Genomic DNA, 8,908 nt, shown 5'->3' on the forward strand with positions numbered 1-8,908 from the left:
TTCATGTGTGCATGGGAGTTTGCCAATCCAGTCTACATGTGTTTTGTGTCCTTCAGGGCATCCTGTTGGGGGTGCTATTTGAGTATGGGGTTTCTGTTCCATTGTCATGACAGCCATGTCATTGGTCCATGTACAACTACAGTGAGAGCATAATCCACACTGCTGGCAATAAATTAGATTCATTTCTGGTGAGTGTTGGACCCTGCCAGGACCAGGCTATCTGGCAAAGACTGAGTGCCTGTACCGTATTTTAAAACCCACTGGTATTGACCTGATGAGCTGCAGGTGTGGCCACCACAGAGTGAAAACCCAGACTCCGCCTTACAAGATGGAGCCTCCCTGTGTCTCTCTACCTAGCTCCGTAAAACAAAACAGCAGCCCAGCAACCCAGATAGGAACATGACAGTGCCCCCCCTTAATGGTCGCCACCTGCCGACCGGCCGGACTCACTACTCTGAGACTGGTAGAAGTCAATGACGGGTAAGGGATCCAGGATGAAGCCATGTGGGACCCAAGGCTGCTCTTCGGAGTCATACCCTTCCCATTCCAGCTGCACCAGAACAGGGGCCGAAATGATTCTCTCCATGAGAAGGGTGAATGTAGCCTCTGCTTCTGAAGACCAGGCAAAAAGTACTTATAGAGGTGAGTTTGGTGAGTGGAGATACTACCTGGCTGTAGTTGAGAATAAAGCATCTGTAGAAATTTGCAAATCTGAGGAAGCATTGGAGTTGCTTCCTGGATGATTGGATAGGTCAGTCAACCACTGCTTGGACTTTTTTTTGGGTCTGCCCTCATTTGCCCCCCTTTGAAGATATAACCAAAGAAAGTGACAGACGATGCATGGAACACACATTTTCTGCCTTAACGTACAGGTGGTTCTCCAACAGGCACTGCAGTGCACTGTGAACCCGCAGACGATGTTCCAGGGTCTTGGAAAAAAAATCAAAACACATAGATGTTTAAGAAATAATTTTGAACGTCATTAATTAAAGCCTGGAACACAGCTGGGGCATTTTTTGGGCTGAATGGCATCACTAGATACTCCTAGTGACCTAGAGGGGTGTTAAACGGCATTTTCCACTTGTTTCCCTTTGAGATTCTGACCACGTGGTAGGCGTACCAAAGGTCTAGTTTTTGAAGACCGTTGCTTCATGCAAGGGTTCAAAGGCAGGGCTGATGAGTGGTAAAGGATACTTGTTTTTTACAGTTATTTGATTTAGCCCTCAATATGGGGTCTTAATGTCTTGTCTCAGAAGCAAAAAAGTGATGACTGCTACTAGTGACTCATTAACATACTTCTCCATGGCCTCCCTTTCTGGTCACGAAAGATTGTATAAATGGCCGGAGGGTAGGGGGGAGCCAGGGAGAAGTTTAATGCAACAATCATGAGGTCTGTGCGGGGGAAGGGAGAGCATGTTATCTTTGCTAAAAACTAATGGAAGGTCATGGTATTCAGTGGGGACCAAAGTCAGGTCTGGAGGTGTAGGAGAGGCTAAAGAGCCAGGAATGGACTGTGGCACAGCGGCCCTCCAACAGTTCAGACAACTGTCCCTTAGTGTTGGTTCTCACTGCGGTATTGTATCACTTCCTGTTCCTGTTTCGGAGCACAGTCGTGTTTTGCTGTCTGTTAGCTGTTAAATCTGTATAGCTCGATCTATCTGGATAACAACATATTTTAGTGTAATCTTCACCTACTTTAAATAGCATACTCTTTGCTGAATCACCTGTATTCACATTATTGACTTTATTTGTTTTTAGAAATTCGCTAGCTTAGCGCAGCTAGTAGCTTAGCTCTTAGCTGACTCACTACCAGCATGGCTTCTTCTCCTGCACTTTCCTGCTCTGGGTGTCACATGTTTAGTTACTCCTCGGCCTCCTTTAGCAGTAACGGTACTTGTAATAAATGTAGTCTGTTTGTAGCTCTGGAGGCCAGGCTTTCTGAATTGGAGACTCGGCTCCGCACCCTGGAAAATCCTGTATCTAGCGAGGCCCCTGTAGCGGGTGCGGACCATGGTAGCTTAGCCGCCGTTAGCTCCCCCCCAGCAGATCCCGAGCAGCGGGGAAAACAGGCCAGCTGGGTGACGGTGAGGAGGAAGCGTAGTCCTAAGCAGAAGCCCCGGGTACACCACCAACCTGTTCACGTCTCTAACCGTTTTTCTCCACTCGGCGACACACCCGCCGAGGAACAAACTCTGGTTATTGGTGACTCTGTTTTGAGAAACGTGAAGCTAGAGACACCGGCGACCATAGTCAAATGTCTTCCAGGGGCCAGAGCAGGCGACATTCATGGAAATTTGAAACTGCTGGCTAAGGCTAATCGTAGATTTGGTAAGATCGTTATTCACGTCGGCAGTAATGACACCCGGTTACGCCAATCGGAGGTCACTAAAATTAATATTGACTCGGTGTGTAACTTTGCAAAAACGATGTCGGACTCTGTAGTTTTCTCTGGGCCCCTCCCCAATCAGACCAGGAGCGACATGTTTAGCCGCATGTTCTCCTTGAATCGTTGGCTGTCTGAGTGGTGTCCAAAAAACGATGTGGGCTTCATAGATAATTGGCAAAGTTTCTGGGGAAAACCTGGTCTTGTTAGGAGAGACGGCATCCATCCCACTTTGGATGGAGCAGCTCTCATTTCTAGAAATCTGGCCAAATTTATTGACCCTAAAACCTGACTACCCAGGGTTGAGACCAGGAAGCAGAGTTGCAGTCTTACACGCCTCTCTGCAGCTTCTCTCCTCCTGCCATCCCCCCAAAACCCCATCCCCATAGAGTCGGTGCCTGCTCCCAGACCACGAAAAAAACCAAAGCTAAAATCAGCAAAAAGCTATTTAAGCATAAAAATTCAAAAACAATAAATAATACAGCTTCATCAACTGCACCAAAGAATAAAACAATTAAATGTGGATTGTTAAACATTAGGTCTCTCTCTTCCAAGGCCTTATTAGTAAATGAGTTAATAATTGATCAACGTATTGATTTATTCTGCCTTACAGAAACCTGGTTACAGCAGGATGAATATGTTAGTTTAAATGAATCAACACCCCCGAGTCACAGTAACTGTCAGAATGCTCGGAGCACAGGTCGAGGAGGAGGATTAGCTGCAATCTTCAATTCCAGCTTATTAATTAATCAAAGACCCAGACAAAGTTTTCATTCTTTTGAAAGCCTGACTCTTAGTCTTGTCCATCCTAATTCGGAAACTCAAAAACCTGTTTTATTTGTTATTATCTATCGTCCACCTGGTCCTTACTCAGAGGTTCTGTCTGATTTCTAAGACTTTTTATCTGATTTAGTGCTCAGTTCAGATAAAATAATTATAGTGGGTGATTTTAACATCCATGTAGATGCTGAGAATGACAGCCTCAACACTGCATTTTATCTATTGTTAGATTCAATTGGCTTCTCTCAAAATGTAAAGGAGCCCACCCACCACTTTAATCATACTCTGGATCTTGTCCTAACATATGGCATAGAAACTGAAGACTTAACAGTATTCCCTGAAAGCCCCCTCCTGTCTGATCATTTCTTAGTAACATTTACATTTACTTTAATGGATTACACAGCAGTGGGGAATAAGTTTTATTACAGTAGAAGTCTTTCTGAAAGTGCTGTAACTAAGTTTAAGGATCTAATTCCTTCATTGTTATGCTCTTCAGTGCCAACACAGTGCAGAGCAGCTACCTAAACTCTGCTCCCAGTGAGGTCGATTATCTCGTCAATAGTTTTACATCCTCACTGCGTACGACTTTGGATACTGTGGCTCCTCTGAAAAGGAACGCTTCAAATCAGAAGTGCCTGACTCCGTGGTATAATTCACAAACGCACAACTTAAAGCAGATAACCCGAAAGCTGGAGAGGGAATGGTGTCTCACTAACTTAGAAGATGCTCATTTAGCCTGGAAAAAGAGTTTGTTGCTCTTTAAAAAAGCCCTCCGTAAAGCTAGGACATCGTACTATTCATCATTAATTGAAGAAAATAAGAACAACCCCAGGTTTCTTTTCAGCACTGTAGCCAGGCTGACAAAGAGTCAGAGCTCTGTAGAGCCGAGTATTCCTTTCACTTTAACTAGTAGTGACTTCATGGATTTCTTCACAAATAAAATTTTAGACATTAGAGAAAAAAATGATTCATAACCATCTCAAAGATTATTCTTCATGTTCGGCTGCTTTCAGCACTGCTGGTATTTGTTTAGACTCTTTTGCTCCAGTTGATCTTTCAGAGTTAACTTCAATAGTTACTTCCTCCAAACCAGCAACATGTTTGTTAGATCCCATTCCTACTAGACTGTTCAAAGAAGTCTTTCCAATTATTGATGCTTCAATCTTAAAAATGATCAATCAGTCTTTATTAGTTGGCTGTGTACCACAGGCCTTCAAGGTGGCTGTAATTAAACCTCTGCTTAAAAAGCCATCACTGACCCAGCTGTCTTAGCTAATTATAGGCCAATCTCCAACCTTCCTTTTCTCTCAAAGATTCTTGAAAGAGTAGTTGTAAAACAGCTAACTGATCATCTGCAGAGGAACGGTTTATTTGAAGAGTTTCAGTCAGGTTTCAGAATTCATCACAGTACAGAAACAGCATTAGTGAAGGTTACAAATGATCTTCTTAGAGCCTCTGACAATGGACTCATCTCTGTTCTTGTCCTGTTGGACCTCAGTGCAGCTTTGATACTGTTGACCATAACATTTTATTACAGAGATTAGAGCACACTATAGGTATTAAAGGTGCTGCACTGCAGTGGTTTGAATCATATTTATCTAATTGACTCCGATTTGTTCATGTAAATGGGGAGTCTTCTTCACACACTAAGGTTAATTATGGAGTTCCACAGGGTTCTGTGCTAGGACCAATTTTATTTACATTATACATGCTTCCCTTAGGCAGTATTATTAGAAAGCACTGCATCAATTTTCATTGTTATGCAGATGATACTCAGCTTTACCTATGAATGAAGCCAGATGACACACATCAATTAATTAAACTGCAGGAATGTCTTAAAGACATTAAGGCCTGCATGACCTCTAATTTCCTGCTTATAAATTCAGATCAAACTGAAAGTCTTGTACTCGGCCCCAAAAATCTTAGAAACATGGTGTCTAACTAGATACTTACTCTGGATGGCATTACTTTGGCCTCCAGTAACACTGTGAGAAATCTTGGAGTCATTTTTGACTTCAATGCACATATTAAACAAATATGTAGGACCGCTTTTTTGCATTTGTGCAATATTTCTAAAATTAAAAACATCGTTTCTCAGAGTGATGCTGAAAAGCTAATTCATGCATTTATTACTTCTAGGCTGGACTATTGTAATTCATTATTATCAGGTTGTCCTAAAAGCTCCCTGAAAAGCCTTCAGCTGATCCAAATGCTGCAGCTAGAGTACTGACAGGGACTAGAAAGAGAGAGCAGATTTCTCCCATATTGGCTTCTCTTCATTGGCTCCCTGTTAAATCTAGAATAGAATTTAAAATTCTTCTCCTCACCTACAAGGTCTTGAATAATCAGGCCCCATCTTATCTCAAAGGCCTCATAGTACCATATCACCCCAACAGAGCACTTCGCTCTCAGACTGCTGGCTTACTTGTGGTTCCTAGGATACTTAAGAGTAGAATGGGAGGCAGAGCCTTCAGCTTTCAGGCCCCTCTTCTGTGGAACCAGCTCCCAGCTTGGATTCAGGAGACAGACACCCTCTCTATTTTTAAGATTAGGCTTAAAACTTTCCTTTTTGATCAAGCTTATAGTTAGGGCTGGATCAGGTGACCCTGAACCCTCCCTTAGTTATGCTGCTATAGGCCTAGGCTGCTGGGGGGGTTCCCACAATAAACTGTTTTTCATTCACCTTATTTACTTTGTTTATACTCCACTCTGCATTTAATCATTAATTGATATTAATCTCTGGCTCTCTTCCACAGCATGTCTTTCTCTCCTCTCAGCCCCCCCTCAGCAGATGACCCCCCCTCCCTGAGCCTGGTTCTGCTGGAGGTTTCTTCCTTTTAAAGGGAGTTTTTCCTTCCCACTGTCACCAAGTGCTGCTCATAGGGGGTCGTTTTGACTGTTGGGTTTTCTCTGTATTAATGTAGGTCTTTGCCCACAATACAAAGCGCCTTGAGGCGACTGTTTGTTGTGATTTGGTGCTACATAAATAAAATTAAATTGAATTGAATTGAAAAAATGGTAAATGGACTAGTTCTTATATAGCGCTTTTCTACTCAATCAGAGCACTCAAAGCGCTTATACAACCTGTTTGCATTCACCCATGCACTCCCATTCATACAAGCACTTCCATCATTAATTAAGCTAAGTGCTTTTTTAATTAACTAGCATTCACACGCATTGACACTCCGACAGAACGGTCGGAGAGCAACTTAGGGTTAAGTATCTTGCCCAAGGATACATTGGCATGTAGCCTGGAGTAGCCAGGATTCGAACCGCTGACCTTCCGATCAGTAGGTGACCTGCTCTACCTACTGAGCTACAGCCAAAAAAAATGAACTCCAATTTTCTGATCTGCTAGACCAGTCAATATGGGGGTTGTGCTTATTGAGCCAGGAAAAGCCAAGAATCATTAGAGTGCTAGGGGAAGAAAAAACATGAAAGGTGTTTTGCTTATGGTGATTACTGGACAAAACTAAGTGTAGTAGCTTAGTCTGGTGAGTGATCTTGGCAAGGACCTGACCATTAAATCTGGAGACAGAAACGGGGAATGGCAAAGAAACTAAGGCAAGGTTCAATTGGGTCATCAGCCCTTTGTCAAGTAAATTCTGCTCAGTTTTTGAATCAATTAAAGCATGCAGAGGAAAAGAATCTTGATTAAGACAGATTGTAGCTGGTAACATTAAGAGTGGATGATTGACTTGTGCTTAACTGCCCACCAGAATCCCTGCGACTACTGGTCCGTGGCCCCTTTTGGCCACACCGGGCAGTTGGGAACAAAATGGCCCAACTAGCCACAATAGAGACAATAGAGACAATTCATATAAATGGTTGAGCGTATGATATATATATATATATATATATATATATATATATATATATTCAATTCAATTCAATTCAATTTTTATTTATATAGCACCAAATCACAACAAACTGTCGCCTCAAGGCGCTTTCTATTGTGGGTAAAGACCCTACAATAATACAGAGAAAACCCAACAGTCAAAACGACCCCCTATGAGCAGCACCCCCTCTCTCTCTCTCTCTCTCTATATATATATATATATATATATATATATAGGTAATTTGCACTGGAGGGACCTCAGAAACTAAGTTTCGTTCCTGTCATATTTTACATGAGAAGAATGACAATGAAGCTCTTTGAGTCTAGAATCCAGATCATCTTCTTTTGACAGGATTTTTGCTGAATGAAGTCTTGCACACTATATTTAGTAAATTAGTACACTATTATAGCCTGCTACCTTATTGTTTATTCTGTCACTTTAGTCCACTGTTAGGTAGTGGCCACTAGGCAACGTGATGATGTCATGTCATACATAATGAAGATAATTGTGGATACAGAGATATATTAGAGATTTCATATATTATACTAATATTGTGCATCTGTGATGAATGTTATTTTATCTCATGAGCAAAGCTTCTACTAGCATACACAATTTTTATTTACCTGTTTATGATTTGGTATTGATCTGCACAATGAGGAAGCCCTTCTTTGCTATGAAAAATGATCTGACGTCTAACCCTGTTTGTGCCTCTATCACGGTGATTGATTAGTCATCAGCAGAGTCATATTTGCGTTTGTAACAGGTGAATACTGGTTGCAGGGGTATTTAATGTTTCAGTGGGAAATAAAAGGTCTGATCATTTATAACAGCTTAATAATTCTGACTTTCTTTCCAGTATTTCTTCTTGTGTTACATGACTTCCTGCATTTCTGGATGTTTCAAAATAATTAAACTTTCTGTTTGCAGGTTTCCATGAGCATAGGAGAGGTTACTGTTAAATCCTCAGACTACTGGACATCACTACATATTTGATAAGTGAGCTAAAATGCAGCCATCAGCTTCTCCCCAATAACCACACGATGGCAGCATTTCACTGAGAGTTAACTAACTGGTCTGCTGCAGAATTACAATGACTGTCCTCCAGAGGGACCTGTGCACACAAAGACACGTTCAGTATATATGCCTGTTTAGAGTACAAGGGTTAGAGAAACAAGGGGACACAAATGCACACACTGAGCTCCCATTTGTCTAAATACAAAGTGCACACTGAACTAAATGTTGCATTGATTTAAATTTATTAGGATATTAAAAGTCTACCTGCCTGTGTTATAACCAACAGTTTCTATATCAAGTTAAGATATATACAGATAGCATATATAACATTCAGATGTGCATTGCTTCCATTTCTATGTGTATAAAACATAGATTTAAAGATTAACATAGATTAACATATCCTTTAGCCTCTGTATGTATTAAGTACAGTGTGTGCACATGCTTTTTAAAAGTACAGTTTTCAGACCTGTGGTGTGCCCTGTCAGAGTATTTTACAGCAGTTGGATGAGTCTTCTTTGTCTTCTGTCTCACCAGAAAATACTGGCAGGTCTGCCACTGGTGCCCTGTAATATTCACAGATGAGAGCAGGTTCACACTGAGTGAACAAATGTGACACACATGAGGCAGTCTGGAGATGCCACATCAAACCCCTGAAATCCTGCAGTTTTCTCAAAAACACATGACCAACGTGTCTTTAATATGTTTATATGTGCATTTAGATGTAGGACTTCCCCCACACCCTGACTCTGTGATACTGCTTCAGCAGACAAACCATTCAGCTGAGCTCTTAATGCCCGACACTCAGAAATCTTTGTTAAGCTTCTCCAATCCGTCAATAGCCCCTAGGCAGAGCTGGACTCTCTCCAGACTCCTGACATATTAGCCTGGCCAT

The sequence above is a fragment of the Archocentrus centrarchus genome, unplaced genomic scaffold (genome assembly GCF_007364275.1).
Source record: "Archocentrus centrarchus isolate MPI-CPG fArcCen1 unplaced genomic scaffold, fArcCen1 scaffold_54_ctg1, whole genome shotgun sequence".
NCBI lineage: Eukaryota > Metazoa > Chordata > Actinopteri > Cichliformes > Cichlidae > Archocentrus > Archocentrus centrarchus.